General features: G+C 34.0%; 1 protein-coding gene across 1 annotated transcript in view; it reads right to left on the bottom strand.

The window, feature by feature from the left end:
- The window catches only part of MDGA2 (MAM domain containing glycosylphosphatidylinositol anchor 2), a 928,200-nt gene that overhangs the window by 169,773 nt on the left and 739,678 nt on the right, over positions 1–18,749 (bottom strand). The gene's annotated exons all lie outside the window — the stretch shown is intronic.

The following is an 18,749-nucleotide window of genomic DNA, read 5'->3' as shown; positions in this document are numbered from 1 at the left end:
TGGTTTGGTAAAACTATGTGTCTGCTTTTATGCCAATATTGTATTCTTTTGATTAATATAGCTTTGCAATATAGTCTAAATATAAGAAGCATAATGACACCAGCTTTGTTTTTCTTTCTCAAGATTGCTTTGGCTATTTGGAGTCTTTTTGGTTGCATAAAATTTTAGGATTGTTGTTTCTATTTCTGTAAAAATTGGCACTGAAATTTTGATTATGATTGTATTAAATCTATAGATTGTTTTGTGCAATACAGATATTTTAACAACATTTATTATTCAAATAACATTTATTATTCAAATGCATGAGTAATTAATATTTTTTCATTTATTTGTATCTTCTTTGATTTATTTCATCAGTGTCTCATAGTTTTCAGTGTATATATCTTTCAACTCCTTGGATAAACTTATATCCAAGTATTTTATTCTTTTCAATGCCATAAATTGGATTATTTTCTGAAATTCCTTTTCTTGAGAGTTCATTGTTAGTGTATAGAAACTCAACTATTTTTCTATATTGTTTTTGTGTCCTGAAAACTTACTTGATAGTAAAAAAAATCTACTCAAAATGGATTAAAGACTTAAACATAAGTCCTGAAACCATAAAACTCCTAGAACAAAACTTGGTGGCTAAACTCCTTGACATTGATCTTGGCAATGGGTTTTTAGATTTGAATCCAAAAGCAAAGACACCAAAATCAAAAACAAATGAGTGGAATTACATCAAACTAAAAAGATTCTGCACAGCAGAAAACAAACAATTTTTTAAAAGCCAAACAAATAAACAGGAAAAAAAAAAAAAAACCCACCAACAAACTGAAAAGGCAATCCGTGGAACGGGAGAAAGTATTTCAAACCATGTATCTGATAAGAATTTAATATTCAAAATATATGAACTACTTTATTGTCATGAGAAGAAAAGGAAATATTGCCACTTGGAACAACATGAGGACCTTGAAGGCCAAGGGAAATAAGTGAGACAGAGAAAGACAAATATTGCATGATATCACTTATAAATGGAATATATCTATTACTATGCTTATATCTATAATTTAAAAGGTAAAACTCATAAAAATAGAGCTAAAAGATGGTTGCCAGGGCTTGGGGGATGGAAGAAATAAGTTGATAAAAGGGCACCAATTTTCAAGTATAAAATGAATAAGATCTGGAGATCTAATATATAACATTGTGATGACAGTAAATGACACTGTAGTGTATAAATGAAATTTCCTAAGACAGAATAACTTAAACGTTTTCACACACACACACACACACAGAAGGTAAATATATGATATAATTAAATATATGATATCATTAATTCTTCTCGGAAGAATGTTTTCACAATGTATACATATATCAAATCATGTTACACCTTAAATATTATAATTTTATTTGCAACTGATACCCAAATAAGGTAGAAAAAAATCTATTTCCTATGCTTTGTTCTTGTTTCCTTCTCATTGCCTTGTTTACATTTTTCTTGTTGTTTAAATGGTTAATGGTCAACTTTGTGCAAGATGCTATAATTAAATAGTTATAAGTAATATGCTTGGGGAAAGTTTGTTAACAGCTATATCATTTTTTAAAATGTATGAGCAGTGTCTTACTAACAAAAAAGTGAGACATTCCAGAAAAAAAAAAATCCTTGTAGTTATTTAGTTAACATACATGCACGTGGATATGTTTAAGAGATATTTTAGTGAAGTAGCATGAGAAAATTGCAAAGGACATTAAACGTGTTACACTAGTGCTCAAGGTTTATGATTATAGCCACTGATTTAACTAGAGCATCTTTTTTCAATTTATCACAACAAATCTGAAGCTTTCTCCTGTGTGCTCCGTCACTCAGTCGTGTCTGACTCTTTGTGACCCCATGAACTTTACACCACCCTGCTCCTCTGTCCATGGGATTCTCTAGGCAAGGATGCTGGAGTGGGTGCCACTCCAGGGGATCTTCTCGACCTAGGAATTGAACTTGCAGGCAGATTCTTTACCACTGTGCCACCAAGAAAGCCCTCCTTTAGGTTATTCGCTCTTAAAGCTGCTACCAGAAAAGCTGCATCCCCTTTCCCATCTCCTTGCTTCTGTTGTTGTTCCCTGTAGTTGCATACTTTAAAAGAACTACTTAAAAAACCAACTTTAAAAAAAAAAACAACATCTACTAAGTGAGAAGGATTTCTCCAAAAGATTTATAAATGACAAAAAATTATATCTGTTCACAGTTTTGCAGTTTCTGACTCGACCTTTTGTATAAAAATATAATGAGGGTGAAACAATATAAATGAATACAATTCATACATAATTAAATCACACATAGGGTCAGAAAGAATCATAGTTTCACATTCAGTCATCTGTTTAAAGACTTTATTAAAGCTTTATTGAATATTGATTTATAGAAACAAAGTAAACAACAAAAAATAAAATTGAGGTGTTGCATGCTAAGCAATTCACCTTGTCAAAACCTTATGCTTCTCGTTCTTGTTAAAAGAAGAAAAAACAAAAAACAAAAAAACCAAAAAACACTTTGTTTCTCTTCTAAATTTCCTCTATTAAAATTTCTTATCCTCTCTTCCATCCACACTGTACTCATTAGTTTGTTTCATTTTTTTCTCTACATTCTTCTTACTGTGACCAAATGTCCTCAATATGTAATATTTTCATTATGTATAGCTCCCCTAGGAAGCAGCATTCTTCACCCTTTTCCATTGCTTTGATCAGGGGAATCACTGCAATTGCCTCACTGTAATTGCCAACACTATCTCAAGTTTTAGTTAATAAAATTCTGTTGCATGTTGCAAACACACAAGAAAAAATGTTGAGTCAGAAGAAAACACTATTGGACTATTTCTGTACTTTTTAAATTAAACATATAGCACTTTAAATCAAAACACCAACATAAAAAGAGAAACTTTGATGGCAATATCACTTTTTAAAAGTGGAGCACAAGCCCAACTAGATTCCAATAGTGTATCTAAAGATTCTTTGTGCTCTTTTTCTAATATTAGGAAATGAAACAGGATTAATCATTTAAAATAGCTATTTCTACCTCAAAACTATGTACATTTGGCTCAGCAGATAAAGAATCCACCTGCAATGTAGGAGACACAGGAAACTCGGGTTCAATCCTTGGGTCAGGAAGATCCCTTGGAGGAGGAAATGGCAACCCACTCCAGTATTCTTGTCTGGGAAAATCCCATGGACAGAGGAGCCTTATGGGCTACAGTCCAAGGGTCACAGAGTTGAATATGACTGAGCAAGAGCATAACCTACATGTGAAATGTACATTATTACTCTGAAGTATTACTTTTTTATTAAAAAATTATAACTGTGTGGTGATAGAAGTTAACTAGACTAATGACAATCATTTAACAATATATACAGGTATTAAATCATTATGCTATACATCTGAAATGTTATATGTCATTTATATCTCAATTTAAAAAATACATATATATATGTATAGTTTAATGTTGAGGGACTCTTGGCAATATATATTTGGTAATAATTTCAGTGGAAAAGGAATTTTTAATAAGAGTAATATAACACCTATTCTTTCTGGGTGACCTTTTATATTTACTTCTTTGTTAATTTGGGAGGAAAGTACATTTAACACAGACATTGTAGAAATCTTCAACTGATTAGTTCATACCAACCTAGATAGCATATTAAAAAGCGAGACATTACTTTGCCAACAAAGGTCCGTCTAGTCAAGGCTATGGTTGGTCATGTATGGATGTGAGAGTTGGACTGTGAAGAAAGCTGAGTGCCAAAGAATTGACGCTTTTGAACTGTGGTGTTGGAGAAGACTCTTGAGAGTCCCTTGGACTGCAAGGAGATCCAACCAGTCCATCCTAAAGGAGATCAGTCCTGGGTATTCTTTGGAAGGACTGATGTTGAAGCTGAAACTCCAATACTTTGGCCACCTCATGTGAAGAGCTGACTCATTGGAAAAGACTCTGATGCAGGGAGGGATTGGGGGCAGGAGGAGAAGGGGACAACAGAGGATGAGATGGCTGGATGGTATCACAGACTCGATGGACATGAGTTTGGGTAAACTCCGGGAGTTGGTGATGGACAGGGAGGCCTGGCGTGCTGTGATTCATGGGGTCGCAAAGAGTTGGACATGACTGAGCGACTGAATTGAACTGAACTGAACTTGCCTCATGAAAAAAAAGGGCTACATGAAAGGAAGAAAATGTATCCCCAATAATAAAATGTATTATTATTCAGAAAATATTTTAAGGTCAATTATCTAGAGTTTTAGTAATTAATGTATAGTTTGAGGTTAAGGTCTGGTTCAAAAACTGTTACAGTTGTGTGACAAGATAAGGAGGTTGTAAGAAAATGTAAACTAATTACATCACGGCATACTGCTAAATTCAGCTGGTAATTTGAGTGGGAAACTTAGGAAATTGGTAAAAGCAATTATACAATGCATTTTTATTGATGAAGTCAGTTAAAAACTTGTCTGATTTCCCTTTAAAGCCTCTTAGAGCTATCTTGTGGGTCTATGTAATTTAACAAACTTGTCTCAAAGTTAAAATTAAGACTTAGATGAAAGCTGGAAAACTGACTTGCTAACAACAAAGTCAAACAATATCTGAGATGAAGTTCTAGCGATGATGCAGAGGAACCACAAGAAACTAATCTTCAAAGCCTCAACCTTTTCTGCACTTGGTATTCATCAATGAAAGGAATATTTCAGACTCATAAGCAGTAAGAATCACTTCAATAAAACTGGCCTTTTATAATACTTAAACTCTAAGCCAACCAGGAGGTTCAATTAAGCAGAATAACATTCTCAGAAAATGAAATTTCAATACCCTCAACTTGTGCTCATGTTTGATTTTATAACACATAGTAAATGAAAAACAACAGACTAGATTTTACAATAAATTTTGAACTTGGTCTATAGACTATGATATCATTTAACTGTCCTTATATTTTGGAACTTGATGTATGCTATAAAATTTTAGTTTAAAAATTAGTTCAATTTACTAAAATAGTTATACACCAATAAAAATAAATAAAAAGAAAAATTATTAAATTTAAAATAAACTTAAACAGAATTGATTCATTAACCTATCACCTTAGGATAGGTTTCAGGACTCAACAAAGCATGGAATCATCTAGTTCACCTTTTATATAATGAAAAATGACTCTATAACACAGAAGGATCTGCTTTTAGATGTAGTAGCTTACCAATGATCACTGAGCTAAACCTTGAAAATCTGGGACAAGAAATTTTACATTTTATATCAAGTTTTACATTTAAGAAGAGACAACTTAATTGTTTCATGAAAAAAGTTTCCCAAGAGAATTTAGTTTCTGATGGAATTAAAGAAGAATTGAGAGATCTATAAAGTTATTTGGACATAGAAAATTATATTTTTAACAATTAAAAAAAGGGTTGTTGAATACTATATTTCCAATATGCAAATAAGATATAAGAATAAGAAACATGAATTTACATGTGTGACTGGGATTCTTCTAGCAAATGTGATTCCTATTGGAGATGTCAAAAAAAAAAAAAAAAAAGAGAAGAGACAACAGAAATAGGATTGTGAAGTAAGCAGAAGGCAAGGTCAGAGAACACATTTTATGAAAATGTATTTTGGCAAAGATAAAGGAAAGAGGAAAAGTTAAGGTATTCAATAGAGTAGACACCGTGCATTTTTAAGGAAGGAAAGGTCTGTGGCACAATAAAGAGAGACTGATATATTCCTTGAGTATGGAGGGAAGAGAATGAAGTAGATCGATAATACCAGTGTACCACCACTGTAGAAACTGAACAAAGACTAATCAAGTTTTTTCACCCACTAATAGTGAGCAGTCACTTAATAGGCTCCTCTGGAATGAATGGTTGCATTTGGTGTGTCTTTATAATTTGAATCAAAAAGTATAAAAGCAGCTTAACAGTTGGTTAGAGGGCCAGGCAGGAGTTTGCCTTATATATCTGAAATATATGAAAACAAATTTACAACTAAGTCTTTGAAAACATAAAACAAAGCTGGTCCTCAAAAGTCTCTATAATGTCAGACATTAGCAAATAAAATGCCACTAGTTTAGTATATTGCATTTAATGTGTTGTCTTTATTGTTTTATTTAATGTCATCCATTTGCTCACTCATTTTCTCAGTTGCCTAATACAGATTTTGTTCTCTATTTTGCTGAAAATAGTTCTCCTAAAATGGGTTTTTTTTTTTGAAATATAACTTCACACTTAAGAAGGAAATATACTTTTCTTACTCATCTGCTCTTGTTATTATCAAAGATAATCTGCAGATTGTTGGAGATTGCAATTTTAACAAATTTGGTTTCAGATGATACACAAACTGTTGCTTTATATCTTTCAAACTTCATCATTCCCTTGGAATTTAGGTAAGAACTTGAGAGATATTCAATCCAAATTATGTTATTAAGGATATGGGGGCCAAGTTTTCAATTATGTGCTAAATTATATTTAATAAGATAGGATAGTAGGATTAACACAATCACATGCATGTCTATTGTCAAGCTCAGAAAGAGTAAAAGTTAACTCTAGAACTTTAACTAGGGAAAAATGTCAGTTTTCAAATCCCATCCTCAGAAATCCTTTATAGTGTTACTTTTAGCAGTCAGTCTAGAGTTCAAGACACTCACTTTTTTTTTTTGAAGGATAATATAAAGTATCTTTGAAAACATTAAATAAATGGGCTTAAAATGAGAATGCTAAAATTTTTAATATTTTCTTCCTTTCACATAGACAAATATTAATAATAAAAACACAGAGAGATTGCTCATTTTCTATGTTCATGTATGAAATCATAATTTAAAATCCATTTATTTTATTTCAGCCCATATTTCTACACCCAAATATGAAATGGTTATTTGAAAATAGACTCAATATGTAAAACATGAAACCATGTGGATTTGCCAAAAATATATTTTATATGTTGCATTTTATATATAGACTTATCATACATAGGCATTTTGTGTTTGCTCTAAGTCGGAATATACTTAATAGATTGCTACTTTGACAAATGAAATATTAATTCATTCATCCTTTACAAATCAGATATCTAGATACTATAGATCATTGACACTATCGTTAACTTAGTAGATGTAGAAATTTTCAGAAATAAAGAGAAGGGCTCAGAAAAAGTATTATCCTTGAAAACCCTGCTATGAAATTGAAAAGCCTAATCTTGGGCCAATCTTAGCGGAAGATATTTTGCTTTAGTCTTTCAGGAGACCTGAGTTTGATCCCTGGGTTGGGAAGATCCCCTGGAGAAGGCAAAGGTGACCCATTCCAGTATTCTGGCCTGGAGAATTCAATGGACCATAGTCCATGCTGTCTGAAAGAGTTGGATATGACTGAGCAACTTTCACTTTCACTTTGGCAGCAAAGAGGTATAAAAAATGAACTCCATTACCAAAATATTAGAAAATGGAAGTTGCATGGTTTTCTGTTGTTGCTCCTGGCTCCTTCAAAGTGCTTTTTTTTTTTTTTTTTTTTGGTGTATATTTAGTGGATACTTTAGTTATCTTATTTTCTTTGAAGGTTAAAGACTCTTCATGTATTGTCTATTCATACAAAAATATTTTCAACAAAAACAACAAATAAAACAAAGCAGAAAACCAAAATGATTATAATACCTGTGGCTACAAGATTGCATCATCAAATATAGTTACCACATTGTTTTATTTTACTCGTTTGACTTATTATAACAAAGATAAACAGTCTGATGAAAAATACTAACAGGAACCACTCATAAGCAGAAAATATTTAAATTAATATGTTGCTCTAATTTAGGCTTCAAAAATAGCATCTCAATTTCTCTTTCTGATTTTTCATTGTTACCATATAGAATTTAAGAGAAATTACAGAATCAATCCCATTCACCACTGCAACATAAAGAATTAAATATCTCGGAATAAACTTACCTAAGGAGACAAAAGAACTGTATGCAGAAAATTATAAGACATTGATGAAAGAAATCAAAGATGACATAAACAAATGAGAGATATTCCATGTTCCTGAGTAGGAAGAATCAATATTATGAAAATGACTATACTACCAAATGCAATCTACAGATTCAATGAGAGCCCTATCAAATTACTAGTGGTATTTTTCAAGAACTAGAACAAAAAATTTCACAATTCATATGGAAATGCAAAAGACCCCGAATAGTCAAAGCAGTCTTGAGAAAGAAGAATGGAGCTGGAGGAATCAACCTTCCTGACTTCAGATTATACTACAAATCTATAATTATCAAGACAGTATGGTACTGGCACAAAAACAGAAATATAGACCAATGGAACAAGATAGAAAGCCCAGAAATAAACCCATGCACCTATGAGTAACTTATTTTTGACAAAGGAGGCAAGAATATACAATGGGAAAAAGATAGCCTCTTCAATAAATGGTTCTGGGAAAACTGGACAGGTACATGTAAAAGAATGAAATTAGAACACTTCCTAACACCATACACAAAGATACACTCAAAATGGATTAAAGACTTAAATGTAAGACCAGAAACTATAAAAGTCTTAGAGGAAAACATAAGCAGAACACTCGACATAAATTAAAGTAAGATCCTCTATGACCCACCTCCTAGAGTAACAGAAATAAAAACAAAAGTAAACAAGTGGAATTTGATTAAATTTAAAAGCTTTTGCACAGCAAAGGAAACTATAAGCAAGGTGAAAAGACGGCCCTCAGAATGGGAGAAGATAATAGCAAATGAAACAACTGACAAAGGATTAATTTTCAAAATATACAAGCAGCTCATATAACTCAAAACAAACAACCCAATCAAAAAGTGGGAAAAAGACCTAAACAGACATTCCTCCAAAGAAGACATACAGATGGATAACAAACACATGAAAAGATGCTCATCATTACTTATTATCAGAGAAATGCAAATCAAAGTTCAGGGAGATATTACCTCACACCAGTCAGAACGGCTATCATCAAAAAGTCTACAAACAATAAATGCTGGAGAGGGTGTGGAGAAAAGGGAATGCTCTTGCACTATAGGTGGGAATGTGAATTGATACAGCCACTATGGAAGACAGTATGGAGATTCCTTAAAAAACTAGGAATAAAACCACCATATCACTCAGGAATCCCACTTCTAGGCAAATGCCCTGAGGAAACCAAAATTGAAAGACACATGTATCCCATTGTTCATTAAAGCACTATTTACAATAGCTAGAACATGGAAGCACCCTAGATGTCCATCAACAGATGAACGGGTAAAGAAGTGTGGTACTTATACACAATGGAATATTACTTAGCCATAAAAAGGAACTCATTTTAGTCAGTTCTGATGAGGTGGATGAACCTAGAATCTATTATACAGAGTGAAGTGAGTCAGAAACAGAAAGGTAAATACCGTACTCTAATGCATATGCACTGAATCTAGAAAAATGGTACTGAAGAATTTATTTACAGGATAGCAACGGAGAAACAGACATTGAGAGTAGATTTATAGACATGGAGAGAGGGGAGGAGGGCAGGGAGAGGGGAGCATTTCTACTTACCATAATTTAACAAAGCATTCAGCATACATGCTAGTAGTCAAGAAGTACATTAAATATGCTGGTGTAGAAGTGGGAGATACAGGTAGTGATTTAGATAGCCATGCGTTATGCTATTGACATTAATTGCAGGGCCCTATATTGGAGCTTTCAGGATATACTTCAAAACAGCCAATAACTACCAAAAAATCCCACCTATCGTTTCACTATATTTTACTTAGTGATAATGACAGACGAAGCAAGGCACTTTTTAATGTGCTGCAAATTTTTGTATATCAAGTAACTATAAATCTGAAGTTGCAGCTTCCGGGAGTTATTGTTGGTAACAGAGGAAGAGATGTTTTCATTGCTTCTGCCAAGTCAGCGATGCTACATTTGCAAACACTGGGAAAATATTACAGAAACCCTATTAACAAGCACTAAATCTTTCCTGAAGAACCATTCAGAGATGCAAGGTAATATTTATATCTCCATTCACACATTTTGCGATGTATTTTGGAAACTGTACATTCATATTAAATACTGAATTTGAAAAATAAGCCCTTGCCTAGACTTTCTGTATACATTAATAGATGCATTGACTGAACATAAACACAGTTGGGTTAGTATTTGACTTCATAAAAATGTCTATATTCAAAATTTTGAAAAGTTCTGACCATCCCTGATTTTAAAGTACCTATCATTTTCCCTTGGGATAAAAGTAGGTACTTATGTCAATAAATAGATACACTGAGATGAGGAATCATGTGAAACAACTACACAGAACATTTTTTTCTACCTTTTAAGAAACTCTGAGCCTGAGCTAGTAGATAAGAAATAAAAATATAAGTTACACATCATAATACTACCAAATGCTTATTGTTGTATCAAGCAATATGACAAATCAGTTACGTTTCAATAAAAAATTTAAAAACATGGAGAAGAGAGTTTTGACTAATTTTCTTCTTCATCCAACAAAATGCATCCTCATAATACCTAGTGGGGTGCTCAATGAAATTATTTTGAATATTAATTTATTATTAACATAGAATTAATAGCATTGGTATTACTTTATACATGAAAGTCTCTCAGTTATGTCCGAAGTCTCCAGGCCAGAATACTGGAGCGGGTAGCCATTGCCTTCTCCAGGGGATCTTCCCAATCCAGGGAAGATACTTTATATGACTACTTTATAAGACTATAAGTATATTAATACTTTAAAGATACTTTAAAGACTTTATAACCATATTAGTAACAATATAGATTGGGCTTCCCAGGTGGTGCATTGGTAAAGAATCCACTTGCCAATGCAAGAGATGCAGGTTTGATCCCTGGTTTGGGAAGATCCCGTGGAGTAAGAAATGGCAACCCACTCCAGTATTTCTTGCTTGGAAAATTCCACAGATGGAGAAGTCTGGCAGGTTACAGTCCATGTTTTGCAAAGAGTTGGCCATGAGTGAACAACTGAGAACACAACAATATAAATATGTAACAATATTTGCATGGTTCCAATGAATACCTCAAATTAGATTTCTGATTTCCACACTTCAAAACATACCTACTAGTCTTTACATCCTCAGCCTTGATTCTTCACTTATTAAAACAATATACTATACTCAGTACTCAATTTTCCTGGCATTTCAAAAGAGTATCTGACATGTATTTATAATTCTTCAAGCTGTAGTAGGTAAATAAAGCAGAATTGCAATCTCTAGGGAAGTGTTAATAATCGTATTTCCATTTATAAGTATTTTCTACCTTCTATGAAAATTTAAAAATAATGTTGTATGGTTTCCTCAAGCTTCTTTGCTCACCTTTACCTGACTTTATCTAACTGTAAAGGTAAATGTGCATGCCCAGTCATGTCTGACTCTTCGCAACCCCATGGGCTGTAACATGCTGGGATCCTCCGTCACTTGAATCTTCCAGGCAAGAATATTGGAGTGGGCTGCTATCTCCTACTCCAGGTAACCTTCCTGACTCAGGGACTGAGCCTGCATCTCTTACGTCTCTTGCATTACACCCAGATTATTTCCACTGTGCCACCTGGGAAGCCAAATCTTCCAAAAATAACTTTGGCCTAGGTTTTGCACTATCCTATAAGGAAATGCCTCAATGAAAGCTTCTAGATGCAACATGGTATATGCTGTTGTTGGTTAGTTGCTAAGTCATGTCTGACTCTTGTGACCCCACGGACTATAGCCTGCCAGGCTCTTCTGTTCATAGATTTTCAAGGCAAGAATGCTGGAGTGGGTCACTATTTCCTTCTTCAGGAAATCTTCCCAACCCAGGGATGGAACCCACATCGCCTACACTGGCAAACAGGTTCTTTACCACTGAGGAAGCCCAAACATGGGTATAACGTCTACTAAATCTCTCCCTTTTCCATGTGTATTCTCTTCTCTAAGAGTGGTGAGTGTAAGTCCTTATTATACAAATATGAAAAATATAATCAAAGCACCCATAGAATTTCCACATGGAAAATAAATGATTCCTGCTCTCATGTCTATAATCAATAGATTAATGCCATTATGTCCAAATCAGGACAATGATTTTCAGTGGATACTTGTACATCACATTTCTCAAGAATATTTACACAGTCCATCCATTCATCAGTTAAAATCGTATACAGTTGATTTACAACACTGTGGTTTCTCCTTACCTATTGAACTGGATATACTCTAGCAACCATATCAAAATGCTTGTAACTGCCAACTTATAAAAGAACTAGAAGTTATTTTCATGTTTAAATTTTCTGTTAACAGAATTACAACATTTACATACAAGTGAAGTTTATATTTTGCTCTTTCATCCCTAATACTCCCAAGTCACCCACAAATTTCTTTTAGCTGCCCCTGTAGCATGTGGGATCTTGGTTCCTCAACTAGGGAATAAACCTGGATTGGAAGCACAGAGTCTTAACCAATGGGCTACCAGTGAAACTCCACCAACAAAATTTTAGCATAAACTTAATAACGGTCATTCCAAATTGTAGTTAGTACTGGAATCTCTAAGTAAGCATTTGTTGAATTTCCCTCACAAATTTTCTTTTAAATAGGAATTGTTCGTCAATATGCAGTAGTGCGTTTTTGTTTTCACTTTTTCTCATTCATTTTCTGCTTTGGGGCCTTCTGAAGACAATAACAAAGAAGTAAGAGAAGAATAAAGTACAAAAAGCTATAGACAAGGATCCAGAAGTCTCTTCCTACTACTGAGGCTGAGAGTCTAGGTGACTGGGAGCAAGTCACATACTTTTGATCAGGTTCGATTTTCTAGTCTATTTTGTGAATTTTAGGTACAGACTCAATTCTGTCTTTGTCAATGAGTTCTCATGAAGATTGAATGAAATAGATGTGAAAGTGGTTAAAAAGAAGTGATAACAAATATCAGTATATATGCTGTATATACTGTACAGATTAGCACATATGAAAGATGCATGCTAAGAAATTTTATAGATAGAAACATTCAATAATTATACACTAAATATAGAGATTACTGATTGTAAGCATTAGAGAGAATATTTAGATATTTTCTGACTTTATAAATAGTTGACATAATAAATGTTCAACAAGTGATGACCACTGTTACTGTGCAAAACTGGTATTATCATATTCTCTTCCTTGTTTACTAATGAAAGTAAAAGTGTTAGTTGCTCAGTTGTATCCAACTCTTTGCCACCCCACAGACTGTAGCCCATTATGGCTTCCCAGTCCATGGAATTCTCCAGGCAAGAATACTGGAGTGGCTTGCCATTCTCTTCTCCAGAGGATCTTCCTGACCCAGGGATTGAACCGGGTCTCCTGCATTGCAGGCAAATTCCTTACCATCTGAGCCACTAGGTAAGCCCTGTTTAATAACAGCTGTCATTTAATATTGGCCCAAAAGGCTGTGTTTAGCTTATTTTTATATTGCAGGGAACATCTAGCTCAGGTCCATGCATATAGTAGTATTTTTGTGAAAAGTTTAATTTTCCCTATTACATTCAGTTGTATTATTCTAATTTAGCTGTTTTAATAAGGAATACTTTTTTATATGAAGACTGAATAAAGAATTAATAACAACATAAGAGAATACAATGGCAGGGAATAATTGATTTGTCAACATTATTTTCTGCTAACTTATTTTGTTTGAGAAAGCCAGTACAATTTCGTGAAAATAAGTGTTTCTCCTAGAAAAAATGTTGAAAAAAGTGAACTGACTATAAAGGAATATTCATTTATAAGTAATTTACATGCAAGCATTTAGATGCCATATGATGCTAAATTGATAAGCAAATATCTTGCTTTATCTTATTAAAATTCCCCTAAAGTTTCATTTTTAAAAAATTCTAGTGAATGTATGTTACAATGATTTATAGTGTGGTTAGGCCAGATAAGTTTTTGGAGAGAGGTTATTAATAGTTTTCTTAAATGCACACTCATCCCCTCTCTGACATACTGCTACTCAAAATAGCCTGTGTTGGACACAAAATACTGTGCACTTACAAAGAAAATGAGACCACAATAGGAAAATCCACTCTCCATGTAAATAGTGGAATATGGCATCTCTCCTGCTGCTGCTGCTGCTGCTGCTAAGTCACTTCAGTCGTGTCCGACTCTGTGCGACCCCATAGACGGCAGCCCATCAGGCTCCCCTGACCCTGGGATTCTCCAGGCAAGAACTCTGGAGTGGGTATGGCATCTCTCTTACAACTGAGCAAATCTTTACTTGAATGGTTTACCCTGGAGCTAATAAATAATTGGCCATCAGTGGATACAGGGTAGAATTATATATTGATTATGAATATACAAGGAACATCTTCACAGATTCTACATTATTTCAATAATCCTGTATTCAAGTGAAAAGAGAGGCATTGTTGGAAGAATCACAGCTCTCATCATCTTATCCTACAGGATTAACACAGGTGTCATCCACCTTATCAAGGCACCATTAACTATCTGCAACTGGGACATTTTTCCAAAAAAATAAAGAATTAAGTTTTCTTGGGTTTTACATATTGCTCCATAAAAATGATTCACCACCATTCCGAATACTATCCTTGCCTACTTAAAAGCATCACTACATTTTGTTAAGCTTTGACACTCTGAGGAATCCTTCCTGGAATATCAGGTTTCAAGTGAGTATCAGAACACTGCAGTGCTCACAAACCACTGCTTTTGCCCTATGGTGCCAGCACTCGGCACAAACACAAAATAACAGATGGCACGGAGATATCAATTGATTGCCATTCACAAGCAGTGTCATATACAGAACTCAATTATGCACAAATGGATACAGAAGCCCTTTGTACAAGAAGTTTTATCAGCTACCTTTACATCTGTGCCTTTATTATTTGTACCGAAAAAAAAAGAACCCCTTCAGTGATTCTTTCTGTTTAAGCTACCCCATTTAATTATAAAGCACTGGGATGCTTTACTCAGCACTAATGACCACATGAAATGCAAGAACAATATGAAGGCTGACAATCTAAGCAGCTGCCAACACTGATCCCAGAAAATCCAAATCACCTTCTCTGAAAATACTAGTGCAAGATTTTCTTTCTGATTCTCATCTACAGGCCGATTAAATTCATGTTTAATGTTATGGGGTACTATTGAGGAAAAGAGCTATCAAAGAAATATCTAAAAGAGAAACATCTTAGAAAAATTAAAAGTCTAACTGAAATTATCTACCCAAAAGGCACAAGTAGGTTTTTAGCATGCTATCTTTGTTTTCTTACCAACACATCACACATTGTTTGTTCCTAAGTATCAATGGTAAGCTATATCTGATTTGCTAGCACTGATTTAATTACTGAAGTCAATAAAACTTACTTGTTCTATACTTTTTAGCATAACCTGTCAAGAGTGTCTGATTTTCTATCAGAAATTATGTAGAAACCTTGGTTAAGAATGTTGTCGATTTTCAGGACCATTCTGGGGAAAGAACTTCACAACTCTTCAATGCGACTTCTCACATTTCCTCAAAGCAGCTTTAATTTGATTTAAAGCTATTACAGTGATGCTTACAACTTTGTCCCAGTCTCTGTATGTCTACCTGTCTATTTATTTGTCTATCTAATATGCTATTTACCTTTTTACTTATTCATTAGCAGTTCACCTGACAAAATCTATATTTACCTCAACTTATTTTAAGAAATTTATTCACAGAAAGATTATCCGAACTATCATTCTCAAAATGACAGTTCTCTCAAGTAAAGGATTAAAGTATTAATATGCTCAAGGTGAATTTTGGGTGAAAGGCTGGCTGAGCAAATGGAGCTGAATTTCTCATTGCTAATACGTTAGCACATATGATGAGTCAGTCTCCTCATTACTATTGAGACACTGTCACAGAATATTTTCGTGATATGCCCTGTCGAGATGTAACTGAGAACTTGGCATTAAAATGGCCAAGGTAAAAAATATCATTACCATCACATATTCATAATATCCACAAGACCTATTCCTTCTCAGGAACCATGGAGCAGTTTAAGATATTCTCTCTCCTATGCAGATGGGTGTAAGGCCTGTGTTCGGAATGTTCCAGGGTACAGAGGAAGTAACTGATACTTACCATATTGATAAATTGAGAAGAAAGTTACCTTGATGATCTGAAAACAGAAAATCACTTTAAGGAGCAAAACTAGTGTACATAAAATGTTTGCTTAATTAATTTCCTAAATATGCATAAGATTCACAAAAATACTAGAATAATACCCACTTTGATAATCAATGGAAATGAATTTAAGTGATATTTACTAAGTTCCTACTATGTACTAGGGATTTTAACCAGTACTAAATTACATTAAAATATAGTAATATAACACCATTAGGGCCTCAAAAAGCAACATTGTTTTTCACTGATGAATTATTATGTCTTGTAAGGTATGGAAAATATGTATGGAAAAGGGTGTTGAGATAGAATATCCTGGGGGTTCTTATAATTTACTGTAAAGCATGCTACAGTTATTTAGGGTGAATATTAGTATGTAATGGTGTAATAAAATATAAATAATAGTGCTGAAATTAATATCATTAACATAATATCATTTTACATATTATTCAAAAACTGTCATAGAGAGTAGAATGTATTGAGACCAGAGTAAATGGAAACTAGAAGCTTGTAATTCTAATGTTATGTGGGAGCTGAGGATATGTCATGGAAATGGAGATAAGAAAAGAAGACTAAGATGAAGGTCTTCATTTTAAAAGTAGAAATCAGACTGAATTTGTTTAATATAAGTATTTCATAACATTTCAATCCACTCTAGAAAAATCTGTCTAATACATTTCATATCCCTTCAGAAAAAGTAACATATTGTCAACATAACATTATAGCCAATAAGTAGGTAATGATCAAGAGTTTAAAATACAAAAGTGAAGAGGCTATGATAATCACAAATAAAGACAAATAATATTTGTCCAAAACTAACTTTGAAAGGAAAAACAGAATATTAAATGTTCTAAAATAAGCATTATAGCATTAAATCAGTGTCAAGGTGATATAAGCATTCAAAGGATGCAAAGTGAGAGTCCCAATACCACCAATCAATAAGCTCGTTCATTTGAATACTTTCAGTCTCCTGTCTTTGGCATCATTTACTCTAAACATTTATTTTCTGTTTCTTCTCCCTTCCTCTAAACACAGTCACAAAAACAGAAAGACAGGGAGGAATATGTGGGAGAACAATCTAGAAAAGTCCTTCCCAGGAAGGCTTTCTGTCTCCAACCTGCTCACCACATCCACCCCATTCATGTCAACCTACACCCCTCCATCTGTTCAACACCTTGAAATTTCTCATGCCTACTCATCCCACTCTTATTTCCTACTCTTCTATGCATTTCCCTGTTTCCCCTCTTCTATTCTTTCACTCACAACCATTGCCTCCAATTCACTCAGTGAAATTTACAATTTCAGCTTGCAGACAAAATTAGTCACAGTTCTAAATAAGTATGAAAAGTGGAAGTGTAGTTGCTTAGTCAAATCCGACTCTGTGACACCACAGACTGAAGCCCGTCATGGCTTCTCTGTCCAGTGAATTCTCCAGGCAAGAATACTGGAGTGGGTTGCAATTCCCTTCTCCAGGGAATTTTCCTGATCCAGGGATTGAACCCAGGTCTCTACATTGCAGGCAGACTCTTTACTATCTGAGCCATCAGGGAAGCCCTAAGTATAAAAAGGGTAAATATAAATTTTGAAAATGTCATAAGTGAGTTATTACTCCATCATAAAGAATGTATACCAAACTTATTGTAGCTCCAACGAACCATGGTCCTAAATGACATTACAAACCATCTTCAAGAAAGAGTACCTTTCAAATTTTCAGTACATACTCTTACTACTATCATAATGAAGATGGTATTTTAAGATGGTACTGGTTAGCAAGGCCATGTAAGAGTGTGGGAGAAGGGTTGTCTTTTGTCCACTTTCTGTAGGGTTGGATATTGTGTCTTCAGATTCATAATGAGATAATTGTAATGATTCTTCCAAAAATTATAAAGAATAGGAATAAAAAATCAGGATCAAAGAACGTTGGAGTTGATGGAAAAATTCAAGTTTATTAGTTTAATTTGGAATCCACAACTCAGACAGCTATGATCTCAAAGTTGAATTTGGTGATAAAAAACTTAATAGAAACTGAGATACCAGGAAATCAAAGGTTATACTCTTCTGTGTTGGCTGATAGAAAGGATGTTGATGCTGTGTGTGTGACAACAGTGTTTCAGCTCACCAGAGACCCTGTGGAGCAGTCTGATGCCAAGATAAGAATATCATGTATCAGGGACAGGAATAAGCTAAACAGTGGCAGAAGAATTTGCAGAAAACTAAATGCTAAGAAGAAGAATGAACAGGTACAGCTTTTAATATACGATAGCAAGCGTACCGTACATAAGATGGAAAGAGGGATGAATGAAGCAGAGCTTTAAGAAATCTCAGGAGGCTCTGATTTACCTGTATTTTCTCAGGTAGAATTGAAATTTATGTTATATATTGGTTTTACCAGTAGGAATGAGACCCATTTCAAAACAGATATGTTTAGAAGAGTGATTTTCAACTGTTTATGCAGGATAACACCTGGATAATGTGTTCTCAAGCACAACACAATCTCATGTATGAGGAGTGAGGAGTGTACAACATTAAATGATATATGCCACTTCTGGAACGCTAACATTGCCTCGGTCACGAAGAGTTGGGCACGACTGAGTGACTTCACTTTCACTTTTCACTTTTCACTTTAATGCATTGGAGAAGGAAATGGCAACCCA

Source organism: Capra hircus, chromosome 10, assembly GCF_001704415.2.
Source record: "Capra hircus breed San Clemente chromosome 10, ASM170441v1, whole genome shotgun sequence".
NCBI classification, from domain to species: domain Eukaryota; kingdom Metazoa; phylum Chordata; class Mammalia; order Artiodactyla; family Bovidae; genus Capra; species Capra hircus.
This window is presented reverse-complemented; position numbering and strand designations above follow the sequence as displayed.